We start from the raw sequence: 19,469 nt of genomic DNA, 5'->3' as shown, positions 1-19,469 counted from the left end.
GGAGGTGGAGAGGTGTGGTGGGGACGGGAGGAGGTGGAGAGGTGTGGTGGGGACGGGAGGAGGTGGAGAGGTGTGGTGGGGATGGGAGGAGCTGGAGAGGTGTGGTGGGGATAACAGTGGACAATAGAATCCTGAGATTTTATTCTATCCTATCCTATTCTACTCAACTCTGTTCTATGTGTGAACGGGACAGAGTGTTTTTCTAGGCCCTTCCCTAAGTCGTGCCTGGCTGGAGAGAGCAGAACAATTGGCCTGCTGGGCGGTTGCTGAGCACGACTGGAGGCACAACAGAATAACAATGATGAGAAACATTAAAAGAGGGGGATCGGGGAGCGAGCGAGAGGAGGGAAAATAATTTGTCTTACAGTTTTGCTTTGCAGCGTGCCAATCTTGGCTGCGGCAGTGTCTTTGAGACGTGAGGTTTCCCGTCGCGCCAGGGAGAGCAGCTGGCATGATGCCTGCCTCGCCCAGCCAGGCCTGATACAGCTTGGTCTCGTTATAGGGAGGCAAGGATCTGACTAAGCAGGGGGGTATAGAGTGAGTGTGTTGGGGGCATAGGGTTTGTGTGTGTGCGTGTGTGTGTGTGTGTGTGTGTGTGTGTGTGTGTGTGTGTGTGTGTGTATGTGTGTGTGTGTGTGTGTGTGTGTGTGTGTGTGTGTGTGTGTGTGTGTGTCTGGGGGGTTACCAGTGGCAACTGCAGTGCCACACAGCACTGAACTCAGTAGCAGTAACTTACAATGCCCCCAGCCTGGCTGACACGACCCATGTGGCTCACAGGGCAGGGAGAACCGTGGCCACACTGGTCCGGAAAAGAGGCCGTTTGTTAATGCATTATTCGCTCAGAAATTGTGCAACGGATTTGATTGGTTCTCTCAAATGTTTTGATAAGAAGTTGAAGGGGTGGGGCTCGGGGGCTGTGTGTAGCTGTGTATGGGGGTGTTTGAGTGAGAAAGGCGAGCCAACAAGTAAAAGCACAGCCCCCTTCATTATCGACGCATTGTGCCGACAACATCAAAGAGCCAATCCAGACACTGAAGTCAAGAGGACTTAGTGAGTAAAGGCATCAGCATGCTTCAGTTCGGCTGACGTCTAGCTGAACTTGGCCAATTGTACCGTTTGTCCATTTTGAGACGCCGTAGACAGAATGTGCTTCCTGAAAATAGTCAGAATGAATCCAAAATAACTCAAGAAATAGGTCACAAATTTTTACGTTTTTGACAAGGAGATCTTACTCGTGCAATTTTTCATCGAACTAAGATGTTTGGTGCAGTATTTCTCAATGAAAAAATGTGCATGAAAATGAGTCCTCTCTTGTTCAATGACAAGAAATCCCTACTGTTGACCAAACGCTGACGAAGGGGCGTAGACTTCGGCTCTGAACTTCAGTTTGCCTCTCTGAAAAAATGTGGGTGCCCGAACAGCCGACAAAAACCCACCGAAGTCTAAAACTAACAGAAATGTCACAAAATGTAGTCCTAATATATGCATCAACTCTTCTGAACTGTTTTGGCTGGGAAGCACGCAGACGTCTTTAGTTGTTAGTCAGACACTCTGAGAAATAATAACATGAGATGGGCGCACACACACACCTCACCTTCCTTCCCTCCCTCCTCCCCTTCACTCTCACTCCCTAACTCACTCCCTATAGGCAGGCACTCTCCCTCTATCTCCCATATTGCTGAGTTTTCACACGTTCTCAGTGAGGTGAGAGGGGAATGAAAAGGAGAGGTAATTGTGAAGGGCTTTAGTGAAATTGTATGATGGGGAGAAGCTTTCAGCTTTCCCTCTATCCTCCTCTCTCACGCTCTTTGTTCTTTCCCTCATCCCTCTGTTCTCTAGGGGGAGTCTTCCCTCTCTCTTTGGGGAAGGCATCCTTCCCTGTTGTGTCAATTTGTCACACACACACACACACACTCACACTCACACACACACACACACACACACACACACACACACACACACACACACACACACACACACACACACACACACACACACACACACACACACACACACACACGCTCCATTATGATTGAATGGGACTTGAAGGGTTGGAGCCGGAAATCCGTCCTAATTTGAACATGACATGGTGTAGACGAGTAATAATGTCATCATATCGATGTCCTCTGGCGCCATAACTATGACCCTTCAAAACATCCACACACAGAGGGAGAACTGAAGGGAGAAAGAGAGAAAGAGAGGGAGAGAGAGCGTGAGAGCGACATCAGAGGGAAGGAAAGGTAAGAGACAGAGAGATTGCCATCAAGATAACACTGTTTATGTTTTTTTTTAAATTAAAAAGATGGATGGCTCAGAAATACAAAACAGAAGACAAGACAAAACACAGAGCCTATGATGATTCACAACCTCATACACACACACACACACACACACACACACACACACACACACACACACACACACACACACACACACACACACACACACACACACACACACACACACACACACACACACACACACACACACACCATAATTGTATTATCATTTGTTATCATCTCCAACTCATAAAATATGTGTTTGTTCCTATGCCACCCAGGCAGATCATAATTGGCCCAGCAGGAGATACAGAAACACACACACTTGCGCACACTTACAAAAACACACACACACAATAATACTAATGGAATTTCCCCGGGGCTTAATAGTGGATGGAGAAAGGTGTGTAAACAGAGACTGAGGAGAGCTTTGGATGGGGAGAGATTTTGTCTCTGCCTGTCTGCCTGTCTCCATCTCCGCAGATTGGAGCCCAGGAAAGACGATGGGAGAGAGAGGGAGTGGGAGAAGAAGAGAAAGAAAGAGAGAGCCACAACAGAGTTACAACCGCTGTTGAGGATACAGACACACAGGCTCCTCAGAAAGAGACAGAGAGCGAAACAGAGACAGACAGACACACTGACAGAAACTTCCTGAGAGAATGACAGACAAGACACTGGAGTTGAACTGAACACTGAACCCCCTGTGTGGAAGCCCAGCAAGAAAGACATTCACAGGGGAAAGGCCTAGATAGGTTTATCTGTGTCTCACATGATCTCAGGAGACACACAAACACCCATCATACACAGACGAAGATCAGCTCATTAGCCAACCTTAACAAGAGTCTCACCTTCACATGACTTCTCTTTCAAATCTGTTAAGGGGCTTGGGCTGTTGCACTTAAACACGCAGAGTTTTGATTTTAAAGCATTGTTGTTATCAGTAATCTTGTACCTATAAACCTGAATAACACTGTTAGCACTGAGCCCTAGCAGGAAGCCCACTGTGGGCAGCTCTCCTTGTACTATTAGCTCACATGTAAATCTCACTGACATGTCTACCTTTGATAAGCATCCCAGGAAAGCACAAAAAATGTACCAGCAACCCAGAAAAGGGCTAAAACTAGCCCTCATTAACATATGTAGCCTGAGAAACAGGGTTCATCAAATCGCTAATATGCTAACATCCGACAACATTCATATACTGGTTATCTCTGAAACTCACTTAGATTATTCATTTGATGGCACAACGGTAGAAGAGACAGGAAGGGCAACGGGGGTGGTGTTGCTGTATATATATTCAGGGTGGTATTCCTGTAAAGCTTAGAGAGGATCTCATGTCAAACACTGTCGAAGTAATATGGCTACAGGTTCACCTGCCTCACCTAAGGCCTATTCCTGAGGGACGGTGCGATAGACAGTGCTCGACTTGGGCCGGAGCTGTCTGGAATGCCGTACTGGCACTTCACATTTTTGGGAAATTGCGTACCAGCTCCTCTATAAAAAATAAAGTAAGCTATCGCTGGCCCAGATTCACACACAGAGGCAAAAAAAGGTTGATCAAAGCAGAATGCTTAATTGAATAGCAATGGAGAGTGGGCATTCATTTTCCAATTCTGCTTTGTTCACGTTCATCTGTGAATCGGTGGGTGACAGTAGAATGTACGAGATTGCACAGATTGAAAATGTGCCAGCCTGAATGGCATGATGAGCTGTTCTAAGTTGTCAAATGAGGGTTTGGAAGGTCATGAAAAGTCATGGAAATGAGTTTCATAATTTTCGTTAATGTCATTGATGAAAGCACACTTTAAAATATGAAACTAAATAACAGCCATTATCGGACTGATCCTTCGGTGCATGTCTGTGGTGCTGTGCGTGTGTACCAGTGCGAGTGGCCCGTTACCCGAGGAGAGAGAGCGGGACATTTCAGCAGCAGATATACAATCATGTCAGACAGACTAGTTAGACCACCGATTCAAAGCATAACTTGTAATCGTTATCTCGCTAGTTAAATATAGCCAACTAAGCATTCATTTCATTGTCGCCTTTCCACCGGCACTGTAGAGCCTAAACAAATCTGCACCGTTGGAAGGCTGGGATTCCCCTCTACTAACCCTCTAGTCCAAACACAGTCTAAATCAAATCAAACTTTATTTGCCACATGCGCCAAATATAACAAGTGGAGACTTTAAAGTGAAATTCTTACTTACAAGCCCTTAAACTTCTGGCCCTTCTTTGGACACTGCGTTAACAAACCTCCGGACGAGCTTCAATGCCATACAACACTCCTTCTGTGACCTCCAACTGCTTTTAAATGCAAGTACAACTAAATGCAACCGATCGCTGCCCGCACCTGCCTGCCCGTCTAGCATCACTACTCTGGACGGTTCTGACTTAGAATATATGGACAACTACAATTACCTAGGTGTCTGGCTAGACTGTAAACTCTCCTTCCAGACTCACATTAAGCATCTCCAATCCAAAATTAAATCTAGAATCGGCTTCCTATTTCGCAACAAGTTATCCTTCACTCATGCTGCCAAACATACCCTCGTAAAACTGACTATCCTACCAATCCTTGATTTCGGCGATGTCATTTACAAAATAGCCTCCGACACTCTACTCAGCAAATTGGATGTAATCAATCACAGTGCCATCCGTTTGTCACCAAAGCCCCATATACTACCCACCGCTGTGACCTGTATGCTCTCGTTGGCTGGCGCTCGCTTCATATTCGTCGCCAAACTTACTGGCTCCAGGTTATCTATAAGTCTTTTCTTTTCTTTTCTATCTCAGCTCACTGGTCACCATAGCAGCACACACCCGTAGCACGCGCTCCAGCAGGTATATTTCACTGGTCATCCCCAAAGCCAACTCCTCCTTTGGCCGCCTTTTCTTCCAGTTCTCTGCTGCCAATGACTGCAACGAATTGCAAAATTCAATGAAGCTGGAGTCATATCTCCCTCACTAACTTTAAGCATCAGCTGTCAGAGCAGCTTACATATCATTGCACCTGTACACAGCCCATCTGTAAATAGCCCACCCAACTACCTCATCCCCCTATTGTTATTTTTTTGTTGCTCCTTTGCACCCCAGTATCTCTACTTGCACATTCATCTTCTGCACATCTATCACTCCAGTGTTTAATTGCTCAATTGTAATTATTTCGCCAATATGGCCTATTTATTGCCTTACCTCCCTAATCGTACTATATTTGCACACACTGTATATACATTTTTCTATTGTGTTATTAACTGTACTTTTGTTTATCCAATGTGTATCTCTGTGTTGTTTGTGTCGCACTGCTTTGCTTTATCTTGGCCAGGTCGCAGTTGTAAATGAGAACTTGTTCTCAACTGGTCTACCTGGTTAAAGAAAGGTCAAATTAAAAAAATTAAAAATTAAAACCAACAGTGCAGTTCAAGAAGAAGAAAATATTTACCAAGTAGGCTGAAATCAAAAAAATAATAAAAACACAATAAGAATAACGAGTATATACAGGGGGCACCGGTACCGTGTCAGTGTGCAGGGGTACAGGCTAGTTGAGGTAATCTGTACATGTAAGAGGGGGCGAAGTGACTATGCATAGGTAATAACAAACAAACAGTAAGTAGCAGCAGTGGCCAACAGAGGGGTCAATGTAAATTGTCCAGTGGCAATTTTTATGAATTGTTCAGCAGTCTAATGGCTTGGGGGTAGAAGCTGTGGAGGAGCCTTTTGGTCCAAGACTTGGCACTCCGGTACCGCTTGCCGTGCGGTAGCAGAGAAAACAGTCTATAACTTGGGTGACTGGAATCTCTGACAATTTTATGTGCTCCTGCTAATGTGTGAAATACAGTGTAGATGTTGTTAATGTTGTAAATGACTACTGTAGCTGGAAACGGCAGATTTTTTATGGAATATCTACATAGGCGTACAGAGGCCCATTATCAGCAACCATCACTCCTGTGTTCCAATGTCAGCTAATCCAAGTTTATAATTTTAAATGATCATTAGAAAACCCTTTTGCAATTATATTAGCAAAGCTGAAAACTGTTGTCCTGATTAAAGAAGCAATAAAACTGACCTGCTTTAGACTAGTTGAGTATCTGGAGCATCAGCATTTGTGGGTTTGATTACAGGCTCAAAAAACTATTTAGGGATGAATCAGTCAGCTGGTATTCTGTCTATAATGGAGTAGCCAGCACAGGCACCGGATCGCAACCCTTTTGATCTGTTGGGGGAGCAGCTTGACCGTAAGAAGTGCCCATAAAGCCAATCCAAAGTGTGGGAGGTGCTTCAGGAGGCATGGGGTGAAATCTCTTGAGATTCCCTCAACAAATTGGCAACTAGAATGCCAAAGGTCTGCAAGGCCGTAATTGCTGCAAATGGAGGATTCTTTGACAAAAGCAAAGTAAGCGAAGCGAAGGACACAATCACTATTTCAATTAAAAATCTATATTCATAACCTTGTCAATGTCTTGACTATATTTCCTATTCATTTTGCAACACTTTTGCAACTCATATGGAAATGTGGAAAACAAGGACATACGGAAAACAAGAACATTTCTAAATGACCCCAAACCTTTGAACGTTATATAAAAAAATGATTGGATGAAACATTGAATATGGCATTAATGCTAATGGCCACTACATGGCACACGATAGTAAAACAAATACAATTATTCTGAGAGATAAGAAAGATCAGGCAACTTTTTAAATTCATTTTTGTTTGTATTTATCAAATTTTTTAGGCACTAAACGATCTTCATATATACAGTTGATGTTGGAAGTTTACATACACTTAGGTTGGAGACATTAAAACTCGTTTTTTAACAACTCCATAAATTTCTTTTAAACAAACTATAGTTTTGGCAAGTCGGTTAGGACATCTACTTTGTGCATGACACAAGTTGTTTTTCCAACAATTGTTTACAGGCAGATTATTTCACTTATAATTCACTGTATCACAATTCCAGTGGGTCAGAAGTTTACATACACTAAGTCGACTGCCTTTAAACAGCTTGGAAAATTCCAGAAAATTATGTCATGGCTTTAGAAGCTTCTAATAGGCCAATTAACATAATTTGAGTCAATTGGAGATGTACTTGTGCATGTATTTCAAGGCCTACCTTCAAACTCAGTGCCTCTTTGCTTGACATCATGGGTAAATCAAAAGAAATCAGCCAAGACACCAAGAAAAACAATTGGAGACCTCCACAAGTCTGGTTCATCCTTGGGCGCAATTTCCAAATGCCTGAGGGTACCACGTTCATCTGTACAAACAATAGTATGCAAGTATAAACACCATGGGACCACGCCGTCGTCATACCGCTGAGGAAGGAGACGCGTTCTGAGATGAACGTACTGTGGTATGAAAAGTGCAAATCAATCCCAGAACAACAGCAAAGGACCTTGTGAAGATGCTGGAGGAAGCAGGTACATAAGTATCTATATCCACAGTAAAACAAGTCTTATATCGACATAACCTGAAAGACCGCTCTTCAAGGAAGAAGCCACTGCTCCAAAACCGCCATAAAAAAGCCAGACTATGGTTTGCAGCTGCACATGAGGACAAAGATTGTACTTTTTGGAGAAATGTCCTCCGGTCTGATGAAACAAAAATAGAACTGTTTGGCAATCATGGCCATCGTTATGTTTGGAGGAAAAAGGGGGATGCTTGCAAGCCAAAGAACACCATCCCAACCGTGAAGAACGGGGGTGGCAGCATCATGTTGTGAGGGCTTTGCTGCAGGAGGGACTGGTACACTTCACAAAATAGATGGCATCATGAGGCGGGAATATTATGTGGATATATTGAAGCAACATCTCAAGACATCAGTCAGGAAGTTAAAGGTATGTATGACCCAAGTTAAACAACTTAAAGGCAATGCTACCAAATACTAATTGAGTGTATGTAAACTTCTGACCCACTGACCCCCATGTGATGAAAGAAATAAAAGCTGAAATAAATCATTCTCTCTACTATTATTCGGACATTTCACATTCTCAAAATAAAGTGGTGATCCTAACTAACCTAATATAGGGAATTCTTCCTAGGATTAAATGTCAGGAATTGTGAAAAACTGAGTTTAAATGTATTTGGCTAAGGTGTATGTAAACTTCCGTCTTGAACTGTACTTCCATCAGTGGAGGCCCCTCAGAGGAGGAAGAGGAGGACCATCCTCCTCAGTGAATTTCAAAAAATTTAAATTGTAAATATTTTAAAAGTTATACTTTTTAGATAAAACTATACTAAATATATTCACGTCACCAAATAATTGATTTAAACACACTGTTTTGCAAGGTCTACAGTAGCCTCAACAGCACTCTGTAGGATAGTGTAGCCAGAGTACAGCTAGCTTCCTTCCTCCTCTGGGTACATTGACTTCAATACAAAACCTAGAAAGCTTGGTTCTCACCCCTTCCATAGACTTGCACAGTAATTATGACAACTTCAAGAGGACGTACTCCAACTTATCAGAGCTCTTGCAGTATGAACTGACGTGTTGTCTACCCAATCAAAGGATCAGCAAATTAATCTAGTACTGAAAGTATAAGCTACAGCTAGCTAGCTATAGGCGTCACTACAGACAACAGAGGTCTTTTACCATAGTGAATCAGACAAAAATGGAGCCTACCCTTTGCCAATTGGCTTCTTTGCATATTCAAGCCTGTCTCAAAATACAACACTGCCCTTTTAAGGCTCTCCTGGAGGATGGTTGGCCACTCTTGGTAGCCTATAAAATATTGCAATAATACAGTTAGGCTACAACCAAATACTTTTTGTCTTTATAAAATAATTCCCTCCAGGGCCCGAAATTAAGGGCGTCCCATCGTCCCTGGGCCAACCAAAAATATGTCTACAGTTCCAAATAGACTCTTCTAGGACGACAGATTCCAAATTCATACAACCACTGCACAATAATGTTTTTTTGAATCAATGAGTCTGATGCAAAAGGTCAGACCATTTCACTTTAAATGTTGATTAAGTTGTATTTCTTCCTATTATAAGCTCAACAATGCGCACATGGCTGTAGGCTACATGCAAATGTTTCAAAAGGCAATTAGCGGGAAAACACTGTTCTAAAAAAGGCCACTGCACACACAGGCAGTTAGAAATGAAGAAAGAGAGGGGATATAAACATGCATCAACTAGCCTGGGTTAGGCCTGCTAATATGACTAGGATTATGCCTTTGACTGCTGGACAATAAAATAACGTTGATTTGAAAACCAATAAAACATGAAAAAAAAAATGCTGGTTTCAATGTCCTATTAAGTGTTGATAAAATATTTCTCTTAACATTTCTGTGGTCGTGTTTTGGCTAGGCTACTTTGGAACAAAGACATGCTTCATAAAATGACAGAAAACTTCCAGGTTTTAAATAATTAAGTTTATGGTTAAATAGTTTCAAAATGCCGAGCGCTGCCCTGCGGCCGCGCAGATTCAAGGTGGGTAATGTGCAGTGTAAAACAGGCACTGTCCTGTTAAACAGGTCTTGTGACCATTTGATCCGAATGAACCGTGCCTCGACGTGGTCGACAGAACCAAGTCTTTAGGCATTAATGTTGACTCTCATTACATTGTATTTGTCAGACATGACATGTGTCAGCCTGTAATTTATGTCATTAAAAGTCTCATTAAAGTTTGGCTACATTTTCTGGCGCAAACATCAACAACATGCACATCAATCTCTCCTGGATCAAAGTAGAGGAGAGACTGACTGCCTCGCTACTGGCCTTTGTGAGAGGTACTGACGTGTTAATAGTACCGAACAGCGCGTTCAATCGTTAAAACACAGCTCAGACGCTGATACATACCCCACAAGACATGTCCCCAGGGGTCTCTTCACAGTCCCCATGTCTCGAACAGACTATTAGGAAAAGCACTACTACATAGAGCCATGGCTAAATTCAACTATTCCACCTCAGGTAACAAGCTGGAAAATCAGACTGAAGAACCGCCCCAGATAAAACAACACCTACTGTACAACACCTACTGTGAAGAGACACACACACACATACACACATGTTTGTTTTACTATCCTAGTGGGGACCAAACCATTGATTCCCATTCAAAATCCTATTTTCCCTAAACCCTAACACTAACCCTTAACATAACCCTTACCTCAATGCTGATCCCAAACCCCTAATCCGAATTCTGGTCCCCACAAAGATAACAAAAAACAAACAAACACACACACTAAAACACACAATCTGCACACACCCACACATTATTCTTAGTCATGTAATGTAGCATTGTAATATTGTAATGTAATAATTGAGCAATGTAAATAATGCACAACGTTTGGACCACAGGAAGAGTAGTTGCTGCCTTGGCAACCGCTAATTGGGATCTGGTGGCCTAGTGGTTAGAGCACTGGCAACTGAAAGATCGAATCCCCGAGCTGACAAGGTTAAAATTTGTCGTTCTGCCCCTGAACAAGGCAGTTAACCCACTGTTCCTAAACTGTTCCTAAACTGTCATTGGAATTTGTTCTTAAGTGACTTGCCTAGTGAAATAGAAATTATTTCATTTTTTTTAAATAAAATACTAAATATGCAGGCACACATTAATAACCTGAAAATGTCATGGCATTAAAAGCTGGTCTACTGCCAATACACTTTGGCTAATGATCATTGTGTGACTGTGGTAACGTACAGAAACTCAAGTCCTTTTGTTCTCCCAATCTCCAATCTCTCACCATCAAATTCCAACCGCAAGAATTTTCTTCGGTCATCAACAATACCATGTATTTTCCCCTCCAAGCCGACATCGCCAAAAGGCTCTCAAGGAACTTCTCTGGGCTATGTACAAATTAGAAACCGCATATCCTGAGGCAGCATTTACTGTAGCTCGCATTTCATCGACTCAGACACGAGACGTATGTAGCAGGGACACCAGAAAATTACGGATTATAAAGGGATGATGTGTGTATTTAAAAAAAAAGTAAAATATTCCTAGGTATTACTGCACTGTTGAAGCTAGAAACACAAGCATTTCACTGCACTTGCGATAACATCTGCAAATCTGTGTACGCAATCAATAAACTTCACATGTGTGTTAGTATGTATCCATGGTGATGGCGGAGTGTGTAAACAACAAGTCTTCAACTCCAGGACTCATACGTTGACATGGGCTGCATCCAAAATAGCACCCTGTTCCATATATAGTGCACTATTTTTGACCAGTGCCTATAGAGCTCTCGTCAAAAGTAGTGCACGATATAGGAATAGGGTGCTATTTGGGACGTAGTTATGGCATTTAGCTGTGTCCAGTCCCCATGCCCCTGGCCACTGATATAGGGTAAGCTATGCTTCATCAACCTCATGGATAAGGTTAAGGTCTGGGTTAAGGTAATCTGATCATTCACACTCAATATTTACACACACACAGTCATTCACACACACACACACACACACACACACACACACACACACACACACACACACACACACACACACACACACACACACACACACACACACACACACACACACACACACACACACACACACACACACACACACACACACACACACACACACACACACACACACACACACACACACACACACACACACACACACACACACACACACACCTGTAGTATAGTCCTGGAAGCACAGTCCAGCAGAGTCTAGCCAAACCTACCAGAGTTAATGGTAAACAAGTAAACAAGCAGAGTAAGAAGAGGTGATTGGACAGTAATCACTGATGGACTCAGAGTGGATTTCCCCCTCTGTCTGACATGGTGGCTGAAACTCCTTGACCCTCCTGGAACCAGCACACACTCTCACAGATATCACACAGAGGCCTGTTCTATAAGTGTCTGGTCCATCTGCTCCAGCCTAGCTCAGCCAATAAAAGGCTTGAGATTAGTCCAGATCTGATTGGCTGGAGCACTTTAACGGTCAGGCTGGTCCTCTTGTCTACCAAAGCCCCTTTGGGTCTAATCTTGTCCGGCTCAGACTTAGACTAGACTGGGGCTAAACCCCATTCCCTCTAGTCCCAACACTCACTATCAATTAGCATATTTATGTACGGATCCTGACCGCTCCTGACCCCCCGGTCTGAGTGTGACCTGTCTGTGTGTGTGTGTAAGTACCTGACCCCTAGCCTCCTGACCTCTGACCCCTAGTTAGTGTGACCTGTCTCTGTGGGAGTTAGGTGACCTGTCTGTCTGATGTTAAAGGACAGATGATGTCAGAAGGGAGAATAAACTCAGTGGTGTCCAGAAACGAGGGAAAGACTACAGGGTAGAGCATGGTGATATAGACGAAATAGCCATACTTCGATAAATTGCTTCAATTGATGTGATTAATGATAAATAGCATTAATAACATTAATATGCACCACACAATTATCCTTTAAACTACCACAACTAGTTTGATGTTTGTAGCCAACAATTGCCCATTAAACAATCACACATAATACCAGACGTATTCATTTAAAACGTCACATTTCTCTAGTATAGGGTACGTATTGTATTAAACGATTTCAGCAAAATGCCGGCAATAACTGATCGCAATGGTCATCGATAATTTTCGGTTTATAGTCTATTATAGTCTATTATAGTCTATTAGTCTATTTAGCCCTATTACAGGGTTAAAAAAAACGTCACTAGGGGGTTACGTTGGCCTGGTCAGTCCTCCACATGTGACCAGGACATTCAGACTGGCCTGGCAGACTGGCCTGGCAGACTGGCCTGGCAGACTGGCCTGGCAGAGAGAGGTAAAGGGAGGAGGCCAGGAAGAGCGAGCTCTGTTCACTAGCCATAAACAGGAGAAAAAGATGTGAAACGGTTTCATTCCGCTCTGTGTCAACGGGATTGGGACATTCGTTTTTACGGGGTCACACTCGTGACATGTCCCCACCTGTACATGACATGACACAGTAGGCTGTTTGGGCTAACAAAACACACAACCGCCAAACAAAACACACACTCACATCTGCCTACGGGTGGGCCCGTCAAATCTTTGGTTGAGTCTCCATCGTTAGTCAGTGTGACATGAACAATGAGTCGAGAGAGAGTGAGAAAGTGCGAGAGAGAGACAGAGAGAGAGAGAGAGAGAGAGAGAGAGAGAGAGAGAGAGAGTGATTGAGTGAGCAAGTGTGAGATAAAGAGAGAGAGAGATCCAAAAGCCATCTCCCTCAGTGTTTGGCGAGTGAGCAGAAGCAAGGGAACATAAACAGAGGCCACACCCTGGAGGCCTGGAGGAGTGTGGTGATCAAATAAACACTCCAGCAGAGCAGGATACCCCGCTGAGGCTGAAGCAGCAGGCTGGGGAGAGGCTCTGGCACTGAGGCAGCAGGTTGGGGAGAGGCTCTGGCACTGAGGGAGTATTTGTGTGAGTGTGTGCGGGGGTAGGACGCCTTCGAGATCTGAAACTGGATGAGATGATGAGAGAGGGGGTGAACATGTTCTCGTCTATTATTCTGATACAGTAGGGTCATAGATACACAACACACACGTATCTTCAAATCAGTCTGAAACACACACACACCAATTAGAGAGGGACCGATGTCACCATAGCAAGCACGTCTCCACTCCATCACCATGTCATAGCAGTGACTTCCTCGGATATTTAAAACACCTCGCGAGACGTCGCTCCCCCACGTGACTTTCTCCACAGCAACACACGCCAAATCTCCACACAGCACGCCAACGGGACAAGTTGAGCTTAGAACCGAGGCAACTGACATCATCATCACCAACATCATCATGCCTTCTATTGTTGTTCCATAGTTGATGAAATCTATTGCTGTCGAGACATGTTGAGCACCTGACCTTGCTTCAGAATGCTCCAGACATGAGGTAAGCAGGAAGTTATGTTCATAACGACAAATGAATCCACCCGCTAGAATATTGTACTGAGACCTTTCTTATGTCTTCACTTGCTCATCTCACTGTATATCTTAAACTCATAGGCAAGTTCTCTGCATTTGAGGCTACTAAGCCAATGAAACTGCTCCACGAGATTCTTGACATGTTTATCAAGCTCAGACTCCATGTCCTCTGCTACTCTGTCATAGCCTCTCTTTATCAAGCTCAGACTCCATGTCCTCTGCTACTCTGTCATAGCCTCTCTTTATCAAGCTCAGACTCCATGTCCTATGCTACTCTGTCATAGCCTCTCTTTATTAAGCTCAGACTCCATGTCCTCTGCTACTCTGTCATAGCCTCTCTTTATCAAGCTCAGACTCCATGTCCTCTGCTACTCTGTCATAGCCTCTCTTTATCAAGCTCAGACTCCATGTCCTCTGCTACTCTGTCATAGCCTCTCTTTATCAAGCTCAGACTCCATGTCCTCTGCTACTCTGTCATAGCCTCTCTTTCTCAAGCTCAGACTCCATGTCCTCTGCTACTCTGTCATAGCCTCTCTTTATCAAGCTGAGACTCCATGTCCTCTGCTACTCTGTAATAGCCTCTCTTTATCAAGCTCAGGCTCCATGTCCTCTGATACTCTGTCATAGCCTCTCTTTATCAAGCTCAGACTCCATAACCTCTGCTACTCTGTCATAGCCTCTCTTTCTCAAGCTCAGACTCCATGTCCTCTGATACTCTGTCATAGCCTCTCTTTATCAAGCTCAGACTCCAAGTCCTCTGCTACTCTGTCATAGCCTCTCTTTATCAAGCTCAGACTCCATGTCCTCTGCTACTCTGTCATAGCCTCTCTTTATCAAGCTCAGACTCCATGTCCTCTGCTACTCTGTCATAGCCTCTCTTTATTAAGCTCAGACTCCATGTCCTCTGCTACTCTGTCATAGCCTCTCTTTCTCAAGCTCAGACTCCATGTCCTCTGCTACTCTGTCATAGCCTCTCTTTATCAAGCTCAGACTCCATGTCCTCTGCTACTCTGTCATAGCCTCTCTTTATCAAGCTCAGACTCCATGTCCTCTGATACTCTGTCATAGCCTCTCTTTATCAAGCTCAGACTCCATGTCCTCTGCTACTCTGTCATAGCCTCTCTTTATCAAGCTCAGACTCCATAACCTCTGCTACTCTGTCATAGCCTCTCTTTATCAAGCTCAGACTCCATGTCCTCTGCTACTCTGTCATAGCCTCTCTTTATCAAGCTCAGACTCCATGTCCTCTGCTACTCTGTCATAGCCTCTCTTTATCAAGCTGAGTCTCCATGTCCTCTGCTACTCTGTCAAAGCCTCTCTTTATCAAGCTCAGACTCCATAACCTCTGCTACTCTGTAATAGCCTCTCTTTATCAAGCTCAGACTCCATGTCCTCTGCTACTCTGTCATAGCCTCTCTTTATCAAGCTGAGACTCCATGTCCTTTGCTACTCTGTAATAGCCTCTCTTTATCAAGCTCAGACTCCATGTCCTCTGCTACTCTGTCATAGCCTCTCTTTATCAAGCTGAGACTCCATGTCCTCTGCTACTCTGTAATAGCCTCTCTTTATCAAGCTCAGACTCCATGTCCTCTGCTACTCTGTAATAGCCTCTCTTTATCAAGCTCAGACTCCATGTCCTCTGCTACTCTGTCATAGCCTCTCTTTATCAAGCTCAGACTCCATAACCTCTGCTACTCTGTCATAGCCTCTCTTTATCAAGCTCAGACTCCATGTCCTCTGCTACTCTGTCATAGCCTCTCTTTCTCAAGCTCAGACTCTGTGTCCTCTGCTACTCTGTCATAGCCTCTCTTTATCAAGCTCAGACTCCATGTCCTCTGCTACTCTTGTCATAGCCTCTCTTTATCAAGCTCAGACTCCATGTCCTCTGATACTCTGTCATAGCCTCTCTTTATCAAGCTCAGACTCCATGTCCTCTGCTACTCTGTCATAGCCTCTCTTTATCAAGCTCAGACTCCATGTCCTCTGCTACTCTGTCATAGCCTCTCTTTATCAAGCTCAGACTCCATGTCCTCTGCTACTCTGTCATAGCCTCTCTTTATCAAGCTCAGACCGCAAGTCCTCTGCTACTTTGTCATAGCCTCTCTTTATCAAGCTGAGACTCCATGTCCTCTGCTACTCTGTCATAGCCTCTCTTTATCAAGCTCAGACTCCATGTCCTCTGCTACTCTGTCATAGCCTCTCTTTATCAAGCTCAGACTCCATGTCCTCTGATACTCTGTCATAGCCTCTCTTTATCAAGCTGAGACTCCATGTCCTCTGATACTCTGTCATAGCCTCTCTTTATCAAGCTGAGACTCCATGTCCTCTGATACTCTGTCATAGCCTCTCTTTATCAAGCTCAGACTCCAAGTCCTCTGCTACTTTGTCATAGCCTCTCTTTATCAAGCTCAGACTCCATGTCCTCTGCTACTCTGTCATAGCCTCTCTTTATCAAGCTCAGACTCCATGTCCTCTGATACTCTGTCATAGCCTCTCTTTATCAAGCTGAGACTCCATGTCCTCTGATACTCTGTCATAGCCTCTCTTTATCAAGCTCAGACTCCATGTCCTCTGCTACTCTGTCATAGCCTCTCTTTATCAAGCTCAGACTCCATGTCCTCTGATACTCTGTCATAGCCTCTCTTTATCAAGCTGAGGCTCCATGTCCTCTGATACTCTGTCATAGCCTCTCTTTATCAAGCTCAGACTCCATGTCCTCTGCTACTCTGTCATAGCCTCTCTTTATCAAGCTGAGACTCCATGTCCTCTGCTACTCTGTCATAGCCTCTCTTTATCAAGCTGAGACTCCATGTCCTCTGCTACTCTGTCATAGCCTCTCTTTATCAAGCTGAGACTCCATGTCCTCTGCTACTCTGTCATAGCCTCTCTTTATCAAGCTCAGACTCCATAACCTCTGCTACTCTGTCATAGCCTCTCTTTATCAAGCTGAGACTCTATGTCCTCTGCTACTCTGTCATAGCCTCTCTTTATCAAGCTCAGACTCCGTGTCCTCTGCTACTCTGTCATAGCCTCTCTTTCTCAAGCTCAGACTCCATGTCCTCTGCTACTCTGTCATAGCCTCTCTTTCTCAAGCTCAGACTCCATGTCCTCTGCTACTCTGTCATAGCCTCTCTTTATCAAGCTCAGACTCCATGTCCTCTGCTACTCTGTCATAGCCTCTCTTTATCAAGCTCAGACTCCATGTCCTCTGCTACTCTGTCATAGCCTCTTTCAGACAGGTACATATTAATGTCTTTATTGTCAATGTACCTCTTCAGGGTCCTTCAGTCTGTTTTTTCCTCCCTTGCTGCTGCTTCCCTTCTCTCACTTCCTTGGCTGCTCTTTCAAGAACCTCAAGGGTGGCTAGACTCCTACGTGTTTTACTAGACTATCTTGAGTTCATATGCATGACACATTGCAAAAATACTCTGCATAGTATGCCATTGGTTCAACTTACCCCAAGGCAAACATTTTGACTATATTAGCCCACACAGCTACAAGGATGTCCTTCCATGCTAGGTTGAGGACCTCATATTGAAGCTTATAGAGACCCTAAATTATGTATCAAAGTAATACTTTGTTTTAGATTCAAGGATCATGAAACCTATAACAATACATTCATTTCAGTTGGTGAAAATCTGTTTTTAGGACCTAACTTGCTAATCACTTTTTCCACGTGATTTCTTCCATCAGACTCCATGAAATGATGAACTCTTCCTAAATATTTGGTCACATGATACATTTTGTGTATTGTTTCCTAGAAACAAGCGGTGGCTCAACTAACCCTTTGGCTCAACCTGACCCACTCTCACGTACTTGCATATATCATGCACACATATTTCCATGAAGGAGTCCAACAAACCACTGGTATCCGAACAACAACCATATAAAACAAAACTGGCCAGCATAATGCCTATGCACACAGTACATTGTCTTATAAAACAAAACTGGCCAGCATAATGCCTATGCACACAGTACATTGTCTTATAAAACAAATTGCATGGTACACAAATTCCTGCAGCACCAAAAACATTCAGAACCGCTCGCCAGTAGACTCTGCGGGATAGCACTGGAGGTTTACAGAGAAAAATCTGTCCGTTTAGGAAATTTCAAATGACATTGCAATTACCAGTCACCCCAATCGGAGAGGACAAGGCTGGGGGGGCTGGACCGGAGCTGGCCTTGCTTGGCCCAGTAAAAGCCCCTCTGGCAGCCGAACTAGCCCCTCAGGCAGACTTGCCAACCATCCATCCATCTACTGCTGCCCTCAGAGAAAGCCAAGCAGGCAGAAAGTGGCACAGTAGACAGACTTCCGCTCATAAACTACTGCAGCCCAGAGGCTCAGAGGCCCAGAGGGTACCAGAGGGTCAGAGGGTACCAGAGGTCACATAACTTTCAGAAATCTGCATTTTCAAACTGCAGACCATAAAAAAACCTGCCTTATAAACCATTTTACCTGCGTTTTATATTGAAGTTCAACCATGGTGTTTTGCTTCAATAGAATGATAAGGGGTGTGATACTATAGTTTTAGTTAACACAAAATACATTAGTGCAACCAACAAATTTGCCGGAAAATAGTTCTCATCAGATGACAACCGAAATGCAATGCTATTTGGCTAGCAGCCACACATAGCTAAGTAAATTAGCTTTCGGTGAAAAAGCAAGGTATTTTTTGCAAAAAACTATGCATGGCCTTCATATTTCTCATGTTTAGGGCCTCTCGAGTTGTCTAAGGCGCTTGAGACGTCACTACAGACCCGGGATTAATCCCAGGCTGTGTCACAGCCGGCCGTGACCGGGAGACCCATTAGGCAGCGCACAATTGGCCCAGCATCGTCCAGGCTATGGGAGGGTTTGGCCGGCCGGGATGGCCTTGTCCCATCGCGCTCTTCTGACTCCTTTGTGGCATGCCAGATGCCTGCAAGCTGACTCTAAACGCCAGTTGTACGGTGTTTCCTCTGACACATTGTTGTGGCTTCGGGGTTAAGTGAGCAGTATGTCAAGAAAAGGTGCTGCTTGGCAGGGTCATTTTGGAGGACGCTCTCAACCTTCGCCTCTCCCGAGTCTGTATGGGAGTTACAGCGATGGGACAAGACTGTAACTACCAATTGGATATCACAAAGTTGGGGAGATAAAGGGGTTGCCAGCTACATGTCCTAATGTTTTTCTTGAAGTTAATCTTGCATTTTAACTTGCTACCGAAGAAAAACCACACAGGAGGAAAGTACCGGAGAAAAGTAGCCTTCACAGATCAGTCAGAGTGCTTTCTGGTGATCCAATGACAAGGGCAAAGATATTTAATCCAAGTGGAGAAGTGCAACTGAAGCACATAATTTGTCCTTTTACATTCATGATTTGGAG

At 44.0% G+C, this 19,469-nt stretch overlaps 1 protein-coding gene across 2 annotated transcripts in view; it reads right to left on the bottom strand.

Annotated features, from left to right (window-relative positions):
* Window positions 1-19,469, bottom strand: part of LOC139387100 (glypican-5-like) — a 204,899-nt gene that overhangs the window by 155,219 nt on the left and 30,211 nt on the right. The window lies entirely within an intron of this gene.

This window comes from Oncorhynchus clarkii, chromosome 28 (genome assembly GCF_045791955.1).
Source record: "Oncorhynchus clarkii lewisi isolate Uvic-CL-2024 chromosome 28, UVic_Ocla_1.0, whole genome shotgun sequence".
Taxonomy (NCBI): domain Eukaryota; kingdom Metazoa; phylum Chordata; class Actinopteri; order Salmoniformes; family Salmonidae; genus Oncorhynchus; species Oncorhynchus clarkii.
Note: the sequence above shows the minus strand (reverse complement) of the source record. Positions and strands in the feature narration are given on the sequence as shown.